The sequence below is a fragment of the Notechis scutatus genome, chromosome Z, assembly GCF_049901735.1.
Source record: "Notechis scutatus isolate UNSWTSFEM ecotype Mainland chromosome Z, rNotScu1.2, whole genome shotgun sequence".
NCBI classification, from domain to species: domain Eukaryota; kingdom Metazoa; phylum Chordata; class Lepidosauria; order Squamata; family Elapidae; genus Notechis; species Notechis scutatus.
In genome coordinates this window covers 75,148,971-75,171,925 of record NC_142025.1, presented here as the reverse complement: position 1 = coordinate 75,171,925, position 22,955 = coordinate 75,148,971, and the positions used below count along the sequence as shown (strand labels likewise).

The window sequence follows — 22,955 nt, the reverse complement described above, 5'->3', positions numbered from 1 at the left end:
TTGCTGGAAAATTGATTGTAGCATTTTTACTGCATTGTCTTTTAAGATTTTGAATAGTTCAGCCGGAATACTGTCACCTCCACTAGTTTTGTTGTTGCTCAGATTTCCTAAGGCCCATTTTACTTCAGATTCTAGGATGTCTGACTTGAGGTCAGTGACCATCCCATCGTGGTTATCAGGGATGTTAAGCTCGTTCTTGTATAGTTCTTCTGTATAATTTTGACACATTGCTTCTTAATCTCTTCTGCCTCTTCTGCCTTGATTCATGGATCTTACATTCCAGGTTCATATGGAGTATGGATCTTTACAGCATCAGACTTTCCTTTCACCACCAGATACATCCACAGCTGAGCATCCTTTCAGCTTTGGGCCAGTTACTTCAATCTTTCTGGCACTACTAGTACTAGCCAGTGGTGCAATTCAACCAGTGTAACAACTGCTTCAGTGAGCGTGGGCTTCACGTGCCCATGTGTGCTCCACATTTTAAAAAGCCATTTTCAGTTCTAAAACTTACCTTCTATTGCAGCCCCTATGAATAAAACAATTGTGTTGCGGCAAACCATTCTGCCGCACAAATCGGCTGTGCTCTAAAACAACAAAATAAAGCACAGGAAACAGCAGGGGCAAATAGGTGGGGCCAAATGCTCACTGGAACTACTGGTTCTCCCAAACCAGCAGCTAAAATTTTTTTCAGTACTTGTCTGACCAATTTGACATGTTCTTCTATGGTTTCGCTGAATATAAGAATGTCACCAAGTAGACAAGGACCTCTTTGTACAGGTGTGGATGTAACACTTCATTGATGAGTTGCATAAATACTGTGGAGCCCCCTGGAGTCCGACAGGCATGACTCGGAATTGGAAACTACCCAGAGGGCAGTTGAAGGCAGTTTTCCATTCATCTCCCTCCTTTATGTGAACTCAGTAGTAGGCTTCTCTCAGATCTAGCTTGGTGAAAACCTTGCCTTTTGATAGATTATTTAATAAGTCCTTCATGAGGGGGAGGGGCTACATGTTTTTTTATGGATATCATGTTGATGCCCCTAAAATCCACACATAAGCGCAAGCCGCCATCTTGTTTTTCTTTAAACATTACTGGGGCTGCCAACCTAGACTTGGCAGGTTCAATGAAAGCTCTGTCCAAATTGTTATTGATGTATTTTCTCAACTAAGTCATTTCAGCTGGTATCATGGAATACATCTTTGGTTTTGGCAGTTTTGCCCCAGGTTCTAATTCTATGGCACAATCAGCGGCTCGATGGGGGGTTAAATGTTGCATTCCTCTTCACTGAACACCTCAGCTAAGTCCCTGTATTCTTTAGGGACTTGGGGCACACTTGGAGGAGAGTCTGAAGTGGTGGCTGCTGCATCTGATTGTGGATCCCTGTTGGGTGGCAGTTTCTTTGGAGGAAGGGGGGAAGTGGGCCAACCCCAATTATGATTTTTTGATATCCATCTTCCCTCTTGATGATAGTAGCCCATTTATCCAGCCAAGCAAGTCCCAATATGACGGATTCTGACATTTTTGGAGCCACTACAAAACGTATGAGTTTACAGTGTCTGTCCATCTCTAGTTTGATTAACTCTGTCAATTGGGTGGCGGGATCCCCCCAATTAAAGTCCCATCTACTTGTTCAAACCTGATTGGGCATTTCAGGGCTTTAGTCTTTATTCCTAATTGTTCAAGAATGGGGTGGCCAATCTGGAGCACCCGGTATCTATTACGGCTTCTATCTCCCCTGCCTCCCCCATGTCAGGCACCACCAATTTCATTTTAACTGTAAAAGGGGGGATAGCAGCACTCAACATGGGGTCGTCTTCTTCATTGGTTTGTCCAGGAAGAATTTCTCAGGTCGGAAGTTCCATGCTCCCTCCTGTGTGGAGGGGACCCTCTATAATGTGTCTAGCAAACCAGCTAGTGTCTGGAGGCTTTCATGGATTTCTTTGACCCCTGACAGCTGTACTAGGCCTCGATTGTGGAGCTTGTGGAACAAGTGCATGAGCTAGACAGTCGGCTCTTCTATGGCCATTCTGGCGACATCGATAGCACTTTATAATCCTTGTGGGTCAGGTAGGAGCAGCTTCAGCATGTCTGGTCAGTGTTCTCCCAGGAGGGCCTTCAGAAGGAGGTTTTCTTTGTGGGTTGATTTCCCTGTCCAGCCTGAGGGACATTGTATACCAATCCTGTAGCATCTCTGGTATTCCTCTAATGTGGCATGTTTTTTAACTTCTGGGTCAATAGCATTCTTGAAATAGTGCAGAAGTATTCTTTCAGGCCAGTTCATGAGATTGCTTGCTACCCTTCTAAAGTCCCATACAAAGTCTTTTAAGGGTCGCTTGCTTTGTTTCATTTCCATTATTTTGTCTTCACTTTCCCCAATTCTATCAGGATATTTGAACCTAAACCTAAGGAGTTCAAGGAAGGCATTGACATCTGGCACTTCTTTGTAGTACAATTGAGCTACCCAATCAGAAGCATCCCCCTCATTCATCCCATCTGTGATTGCAGCAACCAAGTCGCAATCTGTTACATATTGGTTTCCAAACCAATCTATGTGGGACCATATCTGAGTAAGAAAGTAAGCAAAATGTTTGCATCATCAATCAAACATTGCTTTAAAAGCCATTTGGTCTGAGGGTGGGGGGGTGGGATCGTCATAGCAACTGCGGGCTGAGCTGGAATGTATTGAGCCGGCCTGGACAGATAGGTGGGCTGTATTGGGAACTGTTGGCCAGTTGGGGCACTCTGGAAGAAGGGCCCCTGCAGGGTTGCCCCAAGGGACGGCTGAATTGGCACGTACTGAGCAGAGGCCATTTGTGGCATTCTTCTCCACGATGGGAAGAGGGGCGGGGCTGCCATCCGCTGCTTGTGCAGATCTCTTTGCTGAGAAGAGATAGATGCTTCTCTTTAGGCCCAGGGTGCTCCTGAGCCAGATGGTGCAACGGGTGCTGGCACCCACTGGCATTAGATCCACCCTTGACCAGGATAAAATCCCCACCCTGGAAGAATACTCTCTGCAGGGGGTAATCCCCTTTCTGGTTGTGGAGGGGGGTAGCTTGGGGTTTTTAATGTACCCATCTGCTGTCTCTCCCTTGCTTCTTGGGTCTGCCAGGCTGGGACAGTTTGCAGGTCACCCCCAACAGATGCCACAGTGATTCCCCGGTCAATTCTCGGACTAGGGAAAGTAAAGGTGGGCTGCATTAGGACCCAGCTCATCTGGAGAGGTTGTGGCTGTGAGACATAACTTTCCACCTTAAGTTGCTGGAGTTGTTCTGGGATTCCTGCCAATGCCTGGCTTCGGGATGGAGGCCACAGGTTGCAATCTTGGGAGTTGTCTGATCCCAACGTCCCCCTACTTCTCCACTCTGTCTCATAAGCCGTCCTCAGAGGGCTGGAGAAAGAAAGGTGTTCAGGCAGCTTTTCCTCCGGTCTCATCCCTGTATTCAGCTCTGTTTGGCAGCTCCTCCATGAATCCATCTCCTGAGGCTGGTACTCTGAATCCATCTCCTTGGGATGGGTGCCTAATCTCTGTCTCTCTTCTGCCACTTCTATCGCCTGCAACGCCTCTTCAGAAGGGAGGCTGGGGTTTCAATTAGTTCTCTGGTGTCCAGTCCCACAGCCCCTTCTGTAGCCCCTTCTGTAGCTCCTTCCATTTCTTTCATCTTCACTGAGTCTTCGCATTTTTGGAATCAGTGCTGGGGCTCAGCACCCCTGACAGCCCCCTTTTTGGGGTACCGGAGTTCATTTAGAGATTTGGGATAATGTCAGCATTCCAGCAAACCTCCATTCCAATCAATAACTCCAAGACAGACATATCTCAAAGCTACCTTTATTTGGATAGTAAACTGGCACATCTGTGGAATCCTGAATCTGAAAGTTTTCAGGCTTCCTTCCTTGGCCATCATCACATCACATGGCCCAATCATTATCCATCCTAAAGCAAGACCTTTATTTCATTCTGCGCCATACTCAATGACCTTGAACTAACAAAAGTATTTTATTTTGTCTACTTAGAGCTACTCAATTGAATCTCCCCTCCCACTTTCTCAGGCTTATGGCAGCGTGGGAGCATCGAATCTCAATATGGCTTCCAAAGATGACATCTACACTAAAAATATACAAACCTATAATTAATAAAACTAAAAAATAAACATAAATAAAGCTCTATAAAATAAATAATAAAGTAGCATAATACATATAGTGGTGGCAATTACCAAAATTTGTACTACTTTTCAGTTGTAAGTAGGATGGATGGCACAAAATTGGGCAAGCTGGAAAGATATGACAGTATCCTGGTGAGAGAGAAGAAGTAAGATATAAGTCTTTTGCTCTTTATCATGGTAGTTGTATATGGTTGCCCTTGCTGAACTTTTGCTAACAGAATATTATGTGTTAACATTTGAATCTCATTTTCCTTATTTAAGAGATGAGCTATGAGGAAAATTGAGATTATGTTTTATTTGCTTAGGTGATGAGCTATTAAAATTGTTTTTAACCTGCTTGCAAGTTGCTTTTTTCTTTTTCTTTGCCTTTTTTATTTTTCCTTCCTTCCTTGGGTGGGGAAGTGGGAGGGAATATCTGTCTGTTATCCAATGCCCATCCCACTTTCAGAGTGACTCTGGGTGGTGTATCTTGCAGCCAGAAATTAAGGAAATAGAACCAGACTTTGGCATTCACAAAAAATAAAGCAATCTCTACCCATATTAGTTCCAAATAATTAATTAACCAAAATTGAAATAGTGGTAGAAGTTTTGAGCCTATGGTATGAAAGCTGGAAGAATTCAGTAATTTCTGACAAGATATTTTTCTAAAATTTACAGCTTGTGGTCCCACCTTTTTGCTTTAATATCAGGTTGTTATTGTTGTCCCCATCTTTATTTCAAGGGGACACCTTTACCTGTATCCTCCCTTTAACCAAAGTATGTGAGGCATACTGTATAGTAATTCCATTGCTTATTTTCTTATGGCAATAACAGAAAAATAAAGGGGTTAAAAATGGAATAATTCTAAAATTGTACTTCCTGGAGCATGAGAGATGTGACTAGGGAAATCAGCTCCCCCTCCTTTGGAGACAGATCAATCTTGAAAAATAAATATAATTACCTTTTTTAAATTGTGGGAAGCCATCCCCTCCCCGAAGAATGAAATATTTTGAGAAATATTTTTAAAAGGCAGGATAAAATATTTCCCCTAAAAGAGAAATAAAAAATCTTAAGGGAGACAGAAACTCAGAACCCCAGCGCCCTGCCCTAAGCAAATACTGATCTGGGACAGCTTTTAGAAATGCAGATTACTCCCTGCAGCAAAGTCTGAACAAAGGCACCGGTTTGGGCTTCTTTGGTGATGGACCAAAATCCATGATCATTCATGGTTTCGATGTTCACCGCTGGACTGCCCTGATCCTTTGGATTTGGGGCTGAAGCCACCCTGTAGAGGTGGCAAAGAGGAGGGAGACCTCCAGCTGAGTCGAGGGGAGCCGCATCTCTCCTCCTCGGCTTGGCATTACTCCCTTTCCCGAAGGTGGTTGCAGCAGTGGTCAGAAATGGACATCTCAAAGAGGAACCCAACCGGACAAGATTGAGCACAAGAGAAGACAAAGGGAGAGAGCTTGACAGACTGGGCTAAGCTCAGATAACATCTATGCAAGGGAGCCTGGAACTAAAATTATTAAGAGCATTATTCCTAAAAGAAGATTTTTGAAGCAGTGGAGAAGAGAGGAGAAAATGAAAAAAGATTTTTTTTCTTTCTCACATTGATAGCTGCAATCGGCTTTGAAAGTTAAAAATGAAGAGACTCAACTAAGAAATTTGTGTTGATTTACTTTGACACTAACAGGTAGTCCTAAACTGAAATTAAAGTGTCAAGGGGAAAATAAAGATTTTTTTGGAAATTCTAAAGCCCTGAAAAGGAGGAAAGTGGAGAGAAGAAGAAAGGGTGGACTTGGAAATAACAGAGAGTATTACTGGAAATAAAAAGAATTAACTGTGAAACTTTAAAAAAATTTCAAAGGATATTCTGTAACTGAAACTTTGCTACAATATAAAAGAGTCTCCAGAAAGGAAAAATGGAAGAAAGAAGCAAGAAGAAAGAACTTTGGATAACTTGGTGATTTTTGGAATTTTGGGTGTTAGATTTTTAGTGGTTTGAATTAAAATCAATTGGGTGGTTGTTTAAAAGTGTTTAAAATGGCAGCACTCCTTGAGGAATTAAAAATGGAACTTAAAAAAAATGAAAGAAGAGCAAGAGGAAAGAGGAACCTTTGGCTTCACACTTCAATTTTTAGAAATGGAGATTTTGAACTATGAAAAACAACAAGAAATGATTGAAGAACAAGAAGGGTTGGACAAAGAAGAAGCCATCTTTAACGACCAAACAATGCAATATAGGGTAAAATGGAAAAAGGGGGGGGAAAGGAGTTAAAAATTTAAGCCTGGGGGAAACAACTAAAAAAAAGGAATAGTTTGAAAAGTAAATATAACTTTAGGAAGAAGCAGAAGAGAGGATTACAGAAGGGAGAATCAGAGAGACAGGGGACAAAAAGGGTGGACAGAAAAAGAGGGGAAAGATAAAAAGGAAAAGAAGTTGTAAGGGACAGAAACAGGCAATAAAGAAACAGGGGAAACGTACAAGGATTAAAGGTATTAGCCTATTTAAAAGACATAAAGATAATGGTTAAAAATATAAATTAAAAGAGAGGATTCTGCAAGGGTACAAGAGACTGTTGTTATATTAGAAATAGTAATGAGCTAGAAAATATGAAACATAGGTGATTAAAGTGAAAGTTAAAACTGGTATTGTGATGTAATGGAATGCTTGCTAGGAAATAAGAGTAATGAATGAAAATAATTTAATTGTTTTTAAGAATTTATAAAATACAATTGAAGAGAAATGTGAAAGATTTATAACGAAATCAATATCAGTTGTCAGGATGAATTTGAATGGATCATTTTATTTATTATTTTTATATATATTTTCTTTTTTTAGAATTAAGTGTGTATTTTAATATTAAGTGTCAGGCTACAGAACTTTTCCCATTCACTCAACTAGAATGAACTTCTGAAAACGCATCCAAATGTATCACAAAGGAATCCTTTATTGAGATGAGACAATTCATGAAGGAGTTCAAAGCAGTGTCTGAGGTCCCTCAGGCATACAGCGATACACAAGGGAGTTTAGAACCCCTCCCCCCATCCCGATGCGTATCCAGTGAAACAAAAGCCAGTTAATTCCTCCCCACCCCTCTTGTAAGGAACGATCTTTTCAGTTTCCCAGGGCATACCTAATTTTCCCCCACCCCCTTTTTAGAACGAACTATTCAAGAGATTCCCAAAGTACAATCTCACTGTGGAATTTTTATGACCTTCTCATCTCCTGGTTGTGCCTCTTAGAGGTGATAGTTCTGGCCATCTGGCTTTTCTCCCTCCATTGTATCATGTGTGGGTTATACAAATTCGATACAAGATTAAATACATTCAGGTCACATCAAGAAAGGACTTCTTTATCAGCCTCCCCCCCACTTCTTCTTTCACTGAAGAAATGACAGATACATGGATCTGACAATTGTTAAGGGAAAGTACCAAGCAGAATTCAGTTGATAAGTGTTATATGATATAAAATAGATATTAGAAAGTGAATGTTATAATTGTATAATGTATAAATTAACTGTTTAATGAGATTTGAAAGGATAATAATTTTAAAATATAAAGGTGACACACTCTATTTCAGCGGTCGCCAACCGGTGGGCCATGAGGAAATTTTGGTGGGCTGCAGAGAAATCTCATCCCCAGACACACACCCCAAAGCAATTAATCCAGGCTGCACAGAAACACAAGGCTGCACTGCCCACATGGCCCACAGGAACCTCCCCGCCCATTCATTCCTTACCCAGTAAACTTGCCTGCTAAATTGCTATTTTTCCTTTTTCCGACCAACATCTGTTCTGCTGTGCTGGGAGATTTAGATTAGCTAGGAAGCAGGAAATGGTTGGATTTCTTGCTTTCTAGCTAGTCTTTAGATCTTCGGCTCAGCACAGCCGAACATGCCTTAGGACTGAAGGTTTGCTTGCAAGCAAATTCAGTGCAGACTTACGGCAAGCAAATTCTGTGAGCAACTCAATCTGCCTACTTTGCCTGATTTTGGGTAAAAGTTGCTCTTTTTTATAAAAAAAATAAATATTTACATGCATGGTGTGTTGTGAGTTAATTTTGTGAGTTTGCTTGCTAGCAAATTTTATGAGTTTGCTTGCAAGCAAATTTTATGTTACAGACTGTGCTAGCCAATGGCATATGGATAGATCTCTGAATGAATCTGTGATTCTGTGAGCAACTCAATCTGCCTGTTTTGCCTGATTTTGAGTAAAAGTTGCTCTTTTTTAATAAAAAATTCAATATTTATATAAATATTTATAATATTTACATACAAGCTGTGCCCAGCCAGTCACATGATCATAAAGCCACACCCACAAATTAGGCCATGCCCACAGAACCGTTTAGTGGTCCCTGGGATCTAAAATTATGAATTTGGTGGTCCCTGAGGTCCAAAAGGCTGGCGACCTTTGCTCTATTTGGTTATTATAGTGGAAACCTTGCTTTTTAATGCCTGGAAGGGGAGGGAATTTTCTTCTTTCTCTTCCCTTTTGGGATGATGATGGAAAAGAATCTATGAAACTGTAAGTAGGACAGACAAGAGTACAAGTATAATGACTAGAAAGACATAGAAATTTAGAAAAATATATGTAATTGAATTAGAAAGGAATGTGTTAATTATAAACTAAGGCTGAGGAAAATAAGGGAAGAGAAGAATTATTGAAAAATTGATAAAATAGTGATAAAATATGAAATTGAATACAAAGATGAATATGTAACTGAGATTATGTCTGTATGCAGATGTGATAACCTGGAATCATGCTGCTCTCAAAAAAGGATGTTTTATGTTTTGTGAAAATCCAATAAAACTTTTACTAAAAAAAAACAAAGGCAGATTAGCCTTCACCCAAGAACCAACACAGGGCAAAATGGAGGGAAGTTGTAGAGCTCCCACAGTTGTAAGGATGTGCATACTGAGAAGAACTTGAATTTTGATCACACGATCGCATTACAACAATCAGAATTTAGACCAGGGATTGTAAGTTCATTCAGAACTGTTATAATTTTGAATTGTTATTGAACAAACAGTTGTTGAGTTGAGAACCACCTGTAGCCTGGGAAGCTTGTTTTCATTTTGATTTGTAAAAGTTAATTTGTAAAACCATTAATTCTTTTCTGCTAAAAAATATTGCTGTGATTCCCCCTGTCCTGGTCATGCCAGAGCCACCTTCCAGATTAGCTGGTGACATCATGGTTGCCCAGAGGGATGCACATGGGAGCTCCTTTCAGTCCCTGTCAAGGAGCTGTAATGAATTATGGGAACTCATCCTGCAACACAGCAGTACTTGAGTCTCAAATGCAAGCTTGTAAAACTACAACCCAATGTTCTTACCATGTGAACCACTGTGATAGTACTATATTATTTTACATGTAATTACCTTTCTATCATCTGGTAGTTAAATGTAACACGACACAGATACTTTTTAAAAATTAATCATATTAATGAACTATATATTTCTTGGCCTACTTTAATAAGTTATTATTTTTAAAAGTTTAAATAATTCAAAAATTACTTACCTTAAAAACTCATGCAGCTAGATAAAAATGCATGTATAGATAAGGCTTTCCCCCCAAGCTTAAGATGCTTTGTTTGAATTTGTGAGTTAACAGAAAAACAAGCAGAAATGCTGGTGTTCCTATTGCCAGCCCATTGTTTTGGCTTGCAGCTAGAGAACATTATTATCATTTCCTTTGCAGTGATGGCTGCTCTCCTCCAACTTTATCAAGATCACCAGTCAGTGGGAAAACACCTGCCAATTAAAGCATGACTCATTTGTATAGATTTAGTGCTCTACTGGAAGAATGCTAACCTTCTGTTCAAAGTAGTACAAAACTACCATGCAAGCTACAGAATTGATCTTCCTAGATACCCTGTCAATCTTTTTCTATTCCTGACTATCGCTTCCTTGTTAAATCAACTGAATTTTATTCAGAATTAACTGTTGTTAAAAGAACATTTGTAACAGTAAAAGTATCTTTTACTGTTAGAAATGTTCTTTTAACAACAGTTAATTCTGAATTTCAGGTAGTGGCAAAAGAAAAATAAGACAAAACAATAACATTCCTGATTGCCACCATGAAAAAATTGCCTTCATGGTGGTTATGTGGCACATCCCATTTATGTACAGTAGACCATACATAGAGAGGTGTTTAACTTACATCAGCTGTACATTGCAATATTTGTTGAAAGAATGAATTTGAAAGAATGCTTTGTACAGACTTATTGTATGCACATACAACCTTCTTTTGAAATGTGGTAAATCAAATGAAAATTTATTTGCAACATATAGCAATTAGTTCTAGGAAATGCTTATCCAGAAGTGTCCTTCAATTATAGTACTAAGAACATTTTATATGTAATGGGGGGGGAAAATCAGGTAAATTATCTACATTCATATGCAACACAATATTGGACATGGTGATTGTACACCTCAAAACAGATAAGTCAATTCTGAGCAAATCTCAATATTTTCTGTTTCAACATTTTCTCAGTTTCAATATAGACACGCATTTCCTTAGCACCTGCAAATTCTAATCCTTCGGACTTCAAATTTTTCTTCTGAAAATTGTACTAGAACCATAAATTCTTGGATTAACTTTTATAATAGTATAGTAAAATTAATAGTAATTTTATTGTAATAGTTGTTTGCATTGACTACATAATCGTTTTGTTTATAATTGAGAGTTGATTATCCAAGAACATCAAATAAATAAAAACAATGCAACGATATGCTTGTTAACTTATTTTAACTTGTATTCTTTTTTGCATACTTGTAACTCCCTTTATTATTTAGCATCAACTGTGCCTTTAGTAGATAACATGACCATATGAATAAAGTATTAAAATTCTCCTCTTAAGGAGTTTATAATGTCTTCCATTGTAGGAAAAATATGTTATTCTTCTGAACACAAGAATTACATTCATACAATACACCTAACTATAGTGCAGATAATTCTCTTTTAATCTTTCTTTATTGTGGTCCAGAATAGGGGTCCTCAGCCTTTCGGACCTCAGGGACCACTAAATTCATAATTTTAAATCCCGCAGATCACTAATATGAATCCAGTGCATCGTTCATTGAAATACCTGGACTCCCAGTGATGGGATGGGGTCCTTCAGGCACTTCGCTTGGCTGCCTATTTCTGCAACCTTAAACATTCATTGGACCTGTTTTCCACAAAAAACAAAAAAGACAGGATCTTTCATCTCTCTTTCTCTCAGGATCTCTCTCTCTCTCTCATCTCTCTCTTTCTCTCTCATCTCTCTTATTCTTTCTCATCTCTCTTTCTTATCTTTCTCTCATCTCTCACATCTCTTTCTCTCTGTTACTGTCTCATCTTTCTCTCTCTCTCATCTCTCTCTCTCTCTCATGTCTTTCTCTCTCTCTCTCTCTCATTTCTCTTTCTCTGTTTCTCTCTCTCTCATCTCTCTCTCATCTCTCTCTCATCTCTCTCAGTGGGGCCAGCCAGTGCTTTGGGGCAGAGAGGAAGTTCCATGTCTCCCAGTCATGCAGCACTAACAAGGACTGGAAGAAATGCTCATGAGATCAGCAAGAGATGAAGCTTCGCTCCTGCTTTGCAATATGGAGCAAATCTCCACCCCTCCACCCTTCCCTTCTCAGGCCAGGTGAGGAGTGAGTGGGAGGGAAGGGCGAGGGATGGGGCCAGCCAGTGGTTGGTTTAGCCAACAGGAAGCCATGCCTGGGTGAAGAAAGAGCCGCAGGTTGCCAATACCTGTTGCTTCAGCCTGCCTGCGCCGCCATCCCCACCCCTTCTTGCACAACAGCACTCATTCCAGCCAGCAAGGGCTATGCTACTTCTTACATCTTTCACCTCTTGCAAAGTTGCAAGTTGCACACTCTACGGCGGTGATTTCCAGCCTTACCACAAGCTGCCTGGCCAGTCCCATAATCCAGAGCTCTAGTCGCAGGACTGGCACATTGGTCATTCTGGAGCAGCTCTTCCACCTGGGTGTGCCACGGACCACCAAAATTTTCTCGTGGACCACTGTGGTCCGCGGACCACTGGTTGGGGACCTCTGGTCCGGAAGACTCAACTGTAGTCTTCCAGATTACATCTGAGTGCAGAATTTCTATTTTAGGTTGTTTGCAGTTGTTAATATGTGATCATTTGACTGTGTCTGTGCATGCATATGTGCACATGCACAAAGCACTGAAACCCTATGGACATGTCAAAAGTAACTGTTGGAGAATTGGTTGTAACTTTGAATAGTTATTAAGTGACCAGTCAGTAAGTGATGATTACTTATAAACTGTGTTAATCTATGATTATGTGCAATCAAATCTGTCATAACCATATAAATAGACCTTCTGCATAATCTGTCCTAGCTTGATTCTTTTTCCAACAATGCATCAATCATTCCTATAATTAAGCCCATCCAGCTTACTATTATCTTTTCTTACTATTATCTTTTCTTTCCTTCCAATTTACTGAGCATCATGGATTTCTCAAGAGTTAAGTAATTGCATACGTCCAAAATGGGACAGATTTGAGCCTGCTTATTCATTTCTTGAAAAAGGACTGTGAATTGATTTGTTCCATGATTCATTTTTTAATTTCTGGGTTTATCCTTAGCATTCTCAGCAGTCTTTCCCAGTATTATACTTCAAAAGTGTGAGTGCACTTTCTCTCCTATTTTTCGAAGTCCAACTTTCATTTCCATGTCACAAATTTGCTTGCACAAATCTGATCTTTGTATGTATTGACACATCACAGCTTCTAAATATATTTTCTAAGATGTGTTGCTATTTTACTAAGTATGGGTCTGCAGAATATTTCTTGATTGCCAGTGCCTTTAATGTAGACAGTCAGTCCTAAAAGACAGAAGTTATAAACCAATATCTTCATTTATTATTATGTACATAGGTAGAGTTTGGGTGCTAAACCTATGGCCATTAATTTGGTTTTCTCTATATTTCATCTCAGAGCCATTTTTTATTCTTTATTGGTCAAGTGTGATTGGACACACAAGGAATTTGTCTTGGTGCAGATGCTCTCAGTGTACCTAAAAGAAAAGATACATTCATCAAGAGTCAAGATCACAAGGTACACTTAATAATAGTCATAGGGTACAATAAGCAATCAAATCATACTAGGAAACAGTCAATATAAATCATAAGGATACAAGAGACAAAGTTACAATCATACAGTCACAAGTGGGAGGGGATGGGTGATAAGGAGTGATGAGAAGATTAATAGTAATAGTAGTGCAGACTTCGTAAATAGTTGGACAGTGTTGAGGGAATCATGTTTAGTAGAGTGATGGCGTTGAGGAAAAAACTGTCCTTGGGTCTAGTTGTTCTGGTGTATAGTGCTCTATAGTGTCATTTTGAGAGTAGGAGTTAAAACAGTTTATGTCCAGGATGTGAGGGGTCCATAAATATTTTCACAGCCCTCTTTTTGACTCGTGCAGTATACAGGTCCTCAATGGAAGGCAGGTTGGTAATAATTGTTTTTTTCTGCAGTCCAAATTACTCTCTGAAGTCTGTGTTTGTCTTGTTGGGTTGCAGAACCAAATCAGTTATAGAGGTGCAGATGACAGACTTAATAATTCCTCTGTAGAACTGTGTCAGCAGCTCCTTGGGCAGTTTGAGCTTTTTGAGTTGGCACTGAAGGAACATTCTTTGTTATGCTTTTTTGATGACATTTTTGATGTTGTGTCCATTTTTGGTCTTGTGATATGATAGAACCTAGAAATTTGACTTTAATGGTTAATTTGATATATCATGGTTCACTGAAAATTTATGTCCTGTAAAAAAAAGCTAGTAGTCTTCTGAATAAAAATACAGGCAGTCCTTGACTTACAACAGTTCATTTAGTGACTGTTCTGAATAAAAATACAGGCAGTCCTTGACTTACAACAGTTCATTTAGTGACTGTTCAAAATTATAATAGCACTGAAAAAAGTGACATGACCATTTTTCACACTTAAAGACTGCTGCAACATCCCAGTCACGTGATCAAAATTTTGATGCATCTGACTCATGATGGTTGCAGTATCCTGGGGGTCATGTGATCACCTTTTGCAACCTTCTGAAAAGCAAAGTCAATGGATGAGTCAGATTCATTTAATAATTGTGTTAGTAACTTAACAGTAGTGATTCACTTAACTGTGGCACAAAAAGTTGTAAAATGGGGCAAAATTCACTTATCAAATGTTTCATCTATTAACAAAAAAATTGGATTCAATTGTGGTCGTAAGTCGAGTGTTACCTGTACTTGATAAAATATGTTAGTGCCAATCAGCCCAAATTACTTACTCCAAAGTACAATTCTCTCCAAGGCATGGGAGGCTGAGAGTTTAATGAGTGCACAAGGCAATCGTTATCTATTTTTATGAAAAAATGTGGCTCACGCTATACATGCTATACATTATAGCAGTTGTAGCCTAAGTTTCTATGGCACAGGAAATTCTAAGTTCAAGATAATTTCCGTTTTTTGGTCTATATAACATGATTTGCAGTTGAATTTGAAAACAAAAGCACCACCCCCTACTAATATTTCTTGATTTAATATATGTATTAAATATCCACGGATGCAATATAATTCTGTTCGAAATTAGTGAAATATGTTGGGCAATTCGCTCGACAACGCTTTGCCTACATCCGTTTCGTTATTGGAGCAAACAGCAACTCTCCGAGTGGGCGGTGACTGCAAGAAGGAGACGGCGGGAGCTGGGCACTGAGCCCGATCACGAAGCGCGCTCACTGACACTTGCGCGCGTGTAAAAAAAAAAAAAAGCGTACCAGTTATTGAGACCGTTAACGGTAGCCTGACTTAAAGAGCTGATTTGGGCAAATACTCCGCTAGGACACTTATTCCTTCTGTTTAGACGGGGATTGAATTTTCTTTTTCCGATCGCACCCCAATAAGGAAGACTTTTCACGCTTCAGTCACCTCTTTCCGCAGAGTATACGGTAACAGAGCTTGGTGGTAAAGAGGAGAGGGGGGGGTATTAAGTTTTTGAAAAGAAAAGGAGAAAGCTCCCCATCTCTTCTTAGTCAACCAGTGCGAGAACAAAGAACTTCCCTCTCCTTTCCCGCCCCGCACGTGGGGAGGAGGAGGGGGGAGAGAAGCGAATCCCCCACCCCTCCATTGCCGCTGACACGGCCTCCTTCTGCCGCCGATTGGTAGCTGCCTGGCCCCGCTGGGCGGGGAGGGGGAGAGACATCCAATCCAGACGACGGCAGGTTTTCTCCAATGAGAGCGGTGGCCATTGGGCCGCCGCGGGGTTTGGCGCTCTGTTGTCCGAAGCTGGGGACAAGAAGACGGGGAAGATCAGTGAAGTGAACCCGACGCTCGGACAGAAAGTGAAAGGCAGCGCGGTGGGCGGGAAGCCACCGGCGGCAGTAGGTGCTACTACCAGGGAGTGGGCTAGCGAGTAAATGGGCGACGGGCAGAGGACGGGAAAGACACACCCGCTCAGGGGCTCTTTGTCGTGCTTAGGGGCGGGGGATGGGACTCAGGCAAGTTAAGGTGGGGGTTGTCTATAGGCGAGAGGGGCGGGGCTTGCTACGAAGGGCAGCCTGGGAGAGGTGTCTCTGAAAGCCCCTCCTCTAGTTAAATACAGTAGGGCTTGAATTAGAAGGGGTACTAGTAGGGTAAGCGAGGCTTACAGCAAAGTGCGGAGAAATGAGGCTAAATGGGGGGTGGCGACTGAGGGCGTATGGGAGATTAGATTACGGGATGGAAGTGAATCTATGAAAAAGGAAAGGCGTTTTCGAGGAAGCAGAGATTGTTTGGGAACTGAGAAATTTTAATTTTACTTCGTTCAGCACCTTGCACACAACTAAACATTTCTAAATGCTGGGTGTCTTGAATAGTATGTGGTTATTTAGACAATGGGCATCATATGACAAGTTATTTTAAGAGAATTTAGCTTTCAAGAGGTGCAAACTCTTGGGATGTGATGAGAACAAGTGCTGAATGAAAATTATCCTTTGTTCACACTGGTGCTTTCTGAGCCACCTAAATATTTCCAGATCTGTAGGCAAAATAATGTGACTGAACAGGTAGATGGATGAAGAGTCAGAAGCTCATCTGCAGAAGGAAGGAACAGAGCTGATTATTTTTTTAGAGATAAGAATGTATTCCTGTCCTTCTCTACTCAAATCCAACAGAACTCTTTTTCACAGCATTCTATTTTGGGCTGCAGTAATTGTTTGAAAGGAAGGTCTCTTTGTAAATTACTGGGAATTTAAATACTTTAATTGAAACATAATTTTCACTTAATGATAACAAAGGAAAATTATTTCCAAAGGGAGTAGAGAAAGAAGAGATTTAAGTATGCTGAATCTTATGTTATTCTATCTAAGCTGGATATGGAATGGAAGATGAGTTCCCAGTGAAGAAGTTTCAGTATTGTAATTTCCAAAATGTAAAAAATACCAGCTGTGATTCTGTATATACCTATTTGGAAATAAATGTGTTTGAGTGGAAGAGATTGACTTCTGAATAGGGATGAGTAAGCCTATCCTGGAGCAATATTGATTAAAAAACAATAAAATGCTGACCTTTCTTCAGTTCATTTCTGATTTAAATATAAGTATTCAAACTGCTATTATTAAAACACTCAGATTTTGTAAGCAGATTACAATATGGCAAACAGTGACTATTCTAAACAATTTAAACCCATAATGGATTTTTGCTAAAAATATCAATGGAAGTATTTTTTATTTCAGATAATCCCTGGACATGTCTCAATATGTACTGTTTTGGAAGTAACATTCTATACTGTACTATAACAAAACCTCACTTAAGAAGTGCCTCTTAAAGTTTTGTAAATATTTGCATATTTATAAAATTGTTTATTTTGAATTGAACTGTTCATTTAATTAGCAGATTTTTTTTTAAAATGATCTAAAAACTTCCAGTTGATTTATATGATCACTAGCAGCTCTGCTCACTATATGAAATTGATACTGCTGTATAGCTCACTATAGCATATAACCTACAAAGGTTTACTTTAAGAAAGAAAATTATTTTTTGTATTTTTGTGGCTGTAACAGGATTGAAATTTGAAATCATTAAATGATTAAGAATAAAATGAACAAGAACTTTAAAAGTTATATTTACCCAACTAAAAGCAATATTGTGTAGATAAATGCCTTCTGCAATAATTATATTGAAAAAAGTCTTGTCTACAGTGATGTTAAAAAGAAAATACACCCTCTTTGAGTTCTGTGGTTTTATGTAGAACATAGTAAAAATCATCTGGTCCTTAGCAGGTCTTAAAGGTAGGTAAATACAGCCTCAGATGAATAGCAACACATGACATTACACCTTGTGATCATTTTTTTTACAAAAAGAAAGCCAAAATGGAAAGCCATCTGCAAAAAAAACTTAAGTACACCCTTCCTACTTTCATAAGTATGAAGAGGCTATGTAATAGCCAGGTGTTGCTAATCAAGTGCCCTTTATCAATTGATCCTCAAGTATAACTATCTCTATAAAAGTCAAAGTTTTAGAAGTTTGCTGGTTTTTGGCTTTGGAGTTAACAATGCCAAAGAGTACAGACATGAGCAATTATCTGAGATCAGCAATTGTTGCATCCTATCAATCTGAAAAGGGTTTTAAGGACATTTCCAAACAATTTATAGTCCAGCATTCTACAATGATGAAGATTATTCATAAGTGGAAAACATTCAAGACAGTTGTCAATCTTCCTCAGGAGTGGATGTCCAAAATTCACCATAAGATCAGACTGCAAGACTCGGAGGAATTGCAAAAAAATTTGAGAGTTACATCTCAGACTACAAGCATCAGTTTGTTAAATGTTATGTTTCATGACAGTACAATTAAAGACTGAACAAATATGCTTTATTTGGCAGGGTTGCCAGGAGAAAGCCTTTTCTGTCTAAAAGAACATGGCAATATGGCTTAGATTTGCAAAGTTGATGTGAACAAATCATAAGACTTCTGGAATTCTGTCATTTGGACAGAGAAGTGGTGAAGTTATTTGGCCATAATGAACAGTGCGATATTTTAACAAAAACCAAACATAGCTTATCAACACAAACATACCAAGTGTCAAGCATAGTGGTGGAGGAGTGATGATTTGGGCTTGTTTTGCAGCCAGAACACCTGGACACCTTGTCATTGAATGGACCATGAACTCCTCTGTATATTAAAATATTCTAAAGTCAAATGTGACCTGTCAGCTTGACTGACACTGGGTCTTGCAATAGAACAATGATCCCAAGCACACGTGCAAATCTATAACAGAATGATTGAAAAGAAAAGAATCAAGTGTTACAATGGCCCAGTCAAAGTCCAGACCTCAACCTGATTGAAATGCTCAAGAGAGCTGTGCCTAAAATAACCACAAATCTTAATGAACTGAAGTAATATTTTAAAGAAGAGCAGGTCAAAATTCTTCCACAACAATGTGAAAGGCTAAGAAAGTAATGCAGAAAATGATTACTTCAAGTTATTGCTGCTAAGGTGTTTATACAAGCTATTGAATCATAAAGTGTACTTAGTTTTACACAACTGGCTTTTTCATTTTGGCTTTCTTTTTGTAAAATAAATGATGACGGTGCAAAATGTCATGCATTGTTGTTCAACTTAGGTTGCATTTACCTACTTTTAAGAACAGCTAAGGAACAGATGATTTTTTATTATGTCCTAATACATAAAACCATAGAACTCAAAAGTGGGTGTGCTTTCTTTTTCAGACAATTGTTTATTGCCTTGTATTTGTTACAGTGAGGAAATTAATGACAGATTTTCTGGCCTATGTGTATTTCATATACAACTTATTTGAAAATGTAAATAGAACTTTATAATAAAATATCAGCTCTTTATTGTAGTATCCCTTCACATTAGCATCAGTTAAGTACTGTTTGGAGTGGGATGACTATAATCAAATAAATAATATGTGTTTTAATATACTAATTGGTCCACTGTTACTGTTTTTGTACAGAACTATATGAATTGTCAGTATTTACTGATACAGTATAATCAAAATTAAATAAGATATGTCCTTAAGAATTTTGAACATTACTAATGCATATAAGGCTGGGTCTCATGCATCAGGAATTTTCAAACTTATTCTTTGCTTTTTTTACTTTTACAGTTTTATCTCACTACATTACAAACACACTTGATAAGCATAAAATATATTTTGTCAAAAAATGAAATACCAAAACCCAAGTAGAGAACCAGCAACCTCTAAGGATTGCTGAGTACCCTTTTGTGCTGGGCATTCTGCTTAAAGTTGCTGAAGCTGTAGTTCATTAAAGTCCAGGAGCACCACAATAGATTGAAATAAAATGAGTTAAGTAGCTTTGGTTTTCAAATCTACTATAATTCTTTTTAAATGTTTGCTTTCATTTATCAGAGCAATGGAAAATATTAATTTTCAGCCTTTTTGAGTGACAAATGCTGTCATTGTCAAAATAGAGCAATATGGATTTTAAAAATAATTTTTTATTTGCCTAAATTCAATATCCAGCAGTTGCAGGGATATGGCTAAGTTCGCTGAAGTGAATACCAGAAATATTTGCAAAGGGAGGGAGCAATAAAGAAGAAGTAAACTGACCAAAGCAGATAACATTATTATAATGTAAAAAAAGGGTTTTTGATAAAGTTTGGAGAAATCAACTTAAAAAAAATATCTGGAATACAACCACAGTCTGTAATAATTTTTCTGAAGGAAAATAATCAACACTGAATTTATTTGGCCAGAACATTAATTGCCTGATTAAGTTTTCATTTTTGTACATCAAAATAGTGGCATTTATATGTTTGGGTGGAATAACTTGATGCATGCATTTTTATGCAGTTTTCAAAATTTTAATACATAAATTAGCATAAATTATATCAAATCATTTTTATTGCCAACTTTCTATCACTAAGCAGTGGCAGTTGATCAGAGGTTCTGAGACTTTCCTTTTAATCAGCAAGTTCTATGGCATGAAAAAACTGAAAATTCCTAACCTGCCTGTACTTTTTTAGGTAATGGGGTATAAATAAGAATATGTTGACTTTCCAGAAAGTTCCTTCATTAGAGAATCAAGCTTGCTTAACTAGAATGAGCATATTGGGGTAAAAATGAGTGGTGCTTATGGTAAACTGACCAAACTAAGGTAAGGCTCACTGAAATCATACCCAACAAACATTGTATATGAAAAGGATATGATTAAGATTGGCAACCTAGTTGCTTATTATGTAGAAGATTGCATGGAATACAAGAGAATAAAGGCAAAATAGAATAAATTAATGTGTATAAAACCAAGAGAAAAAGGAAGAATGTCATAAATCTAAATGAAAGTGTCCTGATATTTTGAAGTTGGATTGATGATTGTGGAAGTGCATTTAGATTTAATAATAAAAAGCAATTAAGATACATATCAGAAAGTGTGCATTAATGTTACTTGGAGTTTTGTGGCTGTGTATGAAAGTATAAATTTAAGCAGTAAAGCAGAAAAGACAATATACAAATTGTATGGAAAAACTGGAAGCAAAAATGATTTGGAAGTTAGAAGTTATGGAGGAGTGTAGTGAATAGTGTTGGGGTAATTTAAATTTAGGCATATTCCCTTTTTGGTTTTCTGGTTTTTGCCTATTACATCTATTTCTGAGCTAACGCTAATTGCCCTAAAAGAACAAAATTAAGAATTCGTTATATGTATGTAACTGAATATAGGGATGGTGATTTCATTATCATGCAAATAATTTGTATTGAAAAAAAAAGAATTCTAAAAAAATTACAAGAAAATTGTGTGTTTGCTTTACAAATACGATTGGAAACTCACAGAAAGCATGTTAATCCTTTCATAACATAAAGTGTTTTCTGTATATTATATGGTCATGTAATTTCTCTATTCCTAGCAATCATTTTCTAGCAATGTTTGATCAATGAATTGATGCTTCAGTAAGATGTCTAAAAAGTTATAGATCACCTGAGTTACATTGTCAGATTTGAATGTAGTAAGAAAAAATGGCCTTCTCTTGGAGCTTTAATGGAGGTCTTATCAGCAGTGCTCAACAGCTTACACTTGATTAACTTGAGAAGATGCCTTAAACAGTAGTGAAGACAAAAGTTGTAGCTGTACTGTATATGGCATATTTTGGGTTTTCGCAAACCCATATTTTTAAATATTTAAAAGTTTGTAGGGATATCTGAAGAAAAGTCAAAAGATGAGAGCAGCAAATAACTATACTAAAGACCAGTAGTTTATTAGATAAAGAAGCAATTGCTATAATTAACAAGAGAAACACCTCTACATAAGTAAGAGAATCAGAGGCAAGTCCAATGTATAAGAAGCAAGTGATAAAGGTGATTTTATTAAAATTTAGAAACCCTTGGAAGATCTTTGCAGATGAGATAAGATTTGAGTTTATAAGATAAACAGTGCAGTATAGGCAACGACAGTATATCATTAAAGGCTATTGGGGATACAGCTTCTGAAAGAGGATAGAGAGTGACTATTATGAGGAATCAAAATAAATAGAGAACGATTGTATCCATTGTGAAACAAAGATAGGGGCCCGATGTGCAATAAAACTATTTTCAACTCTATCAAATCCACTGATAACTACCTGGACAAAAGATACTGCAAAGAAGATCTAGGAAGAAAAGTTATGTATAATTTATCATCCAGCTTCCCAGTTTGTGGAAGAACACTGGAAGAGAGAATTATATTACAAGTAAATGACTCTGGATATGGTGGTGGTGATGATGATACTTACTTTTTGGGACAGCAGCCTTCATTATATGAATCATAGACTGCAAGTATGAGACCTTTTTTATCTATTAAAAGTAAACTGCCTTAACTATGGTAAGCATGATGAGAATTGCTTTAAATTGTATCCCATGGGATTAGAGATATATATCCTGAAGGAAAATCTTCAGGTTAGTGCTTATGTGCTATAGAAGAAAATGGAAATATAATAATGGGATCTTACCTTGAGTCACATTTCAGAATGGTTAATATTTTGGATGTAGATAATTATCCAGAAAGAAAGAGTAATAACATTAATACTACTGATGACTGGAGGTATGAAGTATGCAGTAATACACGTTGGAAATTCAGTTCTGAAAAGTATGACTCTTGCAGGTTATTCCTAAATTGTTTTGATGGTGACTTTCTCCAGAGAACCAGGGAATAAGAAAATGGGTCATCCTTCACCTGATAATCACTGATACTGAAAGTATAGTCAAGGAAATGGAAATTGCAGGATTATCAGGAGAAAATAATATCTGGAAATAATCCATGTAATGCTTAAGTTCCTTAAGGGGGAAAACTACTGTGGAATGTAGTCAAACATGAATCTTATTCTTTGAAAATACAGCAATTCTAATGAACTAAAAGATGTTAGATAAAGATAAAGATTCCCTTCGCACATACATGCTAGTTGTTTCTGGCTCTAAATTTTTACTATATCTAAAAAGGTAACATCTTTGTAGGACAAAGTTGTAATGATATGAAGTTGGCATGGATTTATCAATAATAAGTTTTTCCAAACTAACTTTATCTCAGCTCATTTCCTGAGTAGATTAGTAGATTAGATGGTATGACAATTAAATTATCTAAAACAAAACCCAACTTTTAATATATAGGCAATATTTGCTTGATTGTGTTGGGAACTCTGTCCTTAAGTGACATGGTCATAAAATGTGTCATGTGACTATGGCAACTTATAATGGGAGTTGCAGCAATTTTGATTTCTATCATTAAGTGAATTTTCTGAGTCAATAAGCACAGCATGATGCGATTGCCATACCTGAAATTTAATTAACCATTCTTCCATAAAAGGGAACAAATATCTATTTCAATAAAAGGC

The 22,955-nt window shown here is 38.0% G+C and overlaps 1 protein-coding gene across 7 annotated transcripts in view; it reads left to right on the top strand.

Moving 5' to 3' along the window:
* The first annotated feature begins 15,364 nt into the window (after nucleotides 1-15,364).
* Nucleotides 15,365-22,955, top strand: part of EZH2 (enhancer of zeste 2 polycomb repressive complex 2 subunit) — an 89,937-nt gene continuing 82,346 nt past the window's right edge. For 4 of the 7 annotated variants that reach the window (XM_087947032.1, XM_026681931.2, XM_026681929.2 and 1 more), the window contains exon 1: nucleotides 15,365-15,514. The gene's annotated coding sequence lies outside the window, so the exon portion shown is untranslated. Of the gene's footprint in view, nucleotides 15,519-22,955 lie in introns of all 7 variants that reach the window. The other 3 variants (XM_087947033.1, XM_087947030.1, XM_026681930.2) reach the window with 1 other exon arrangement.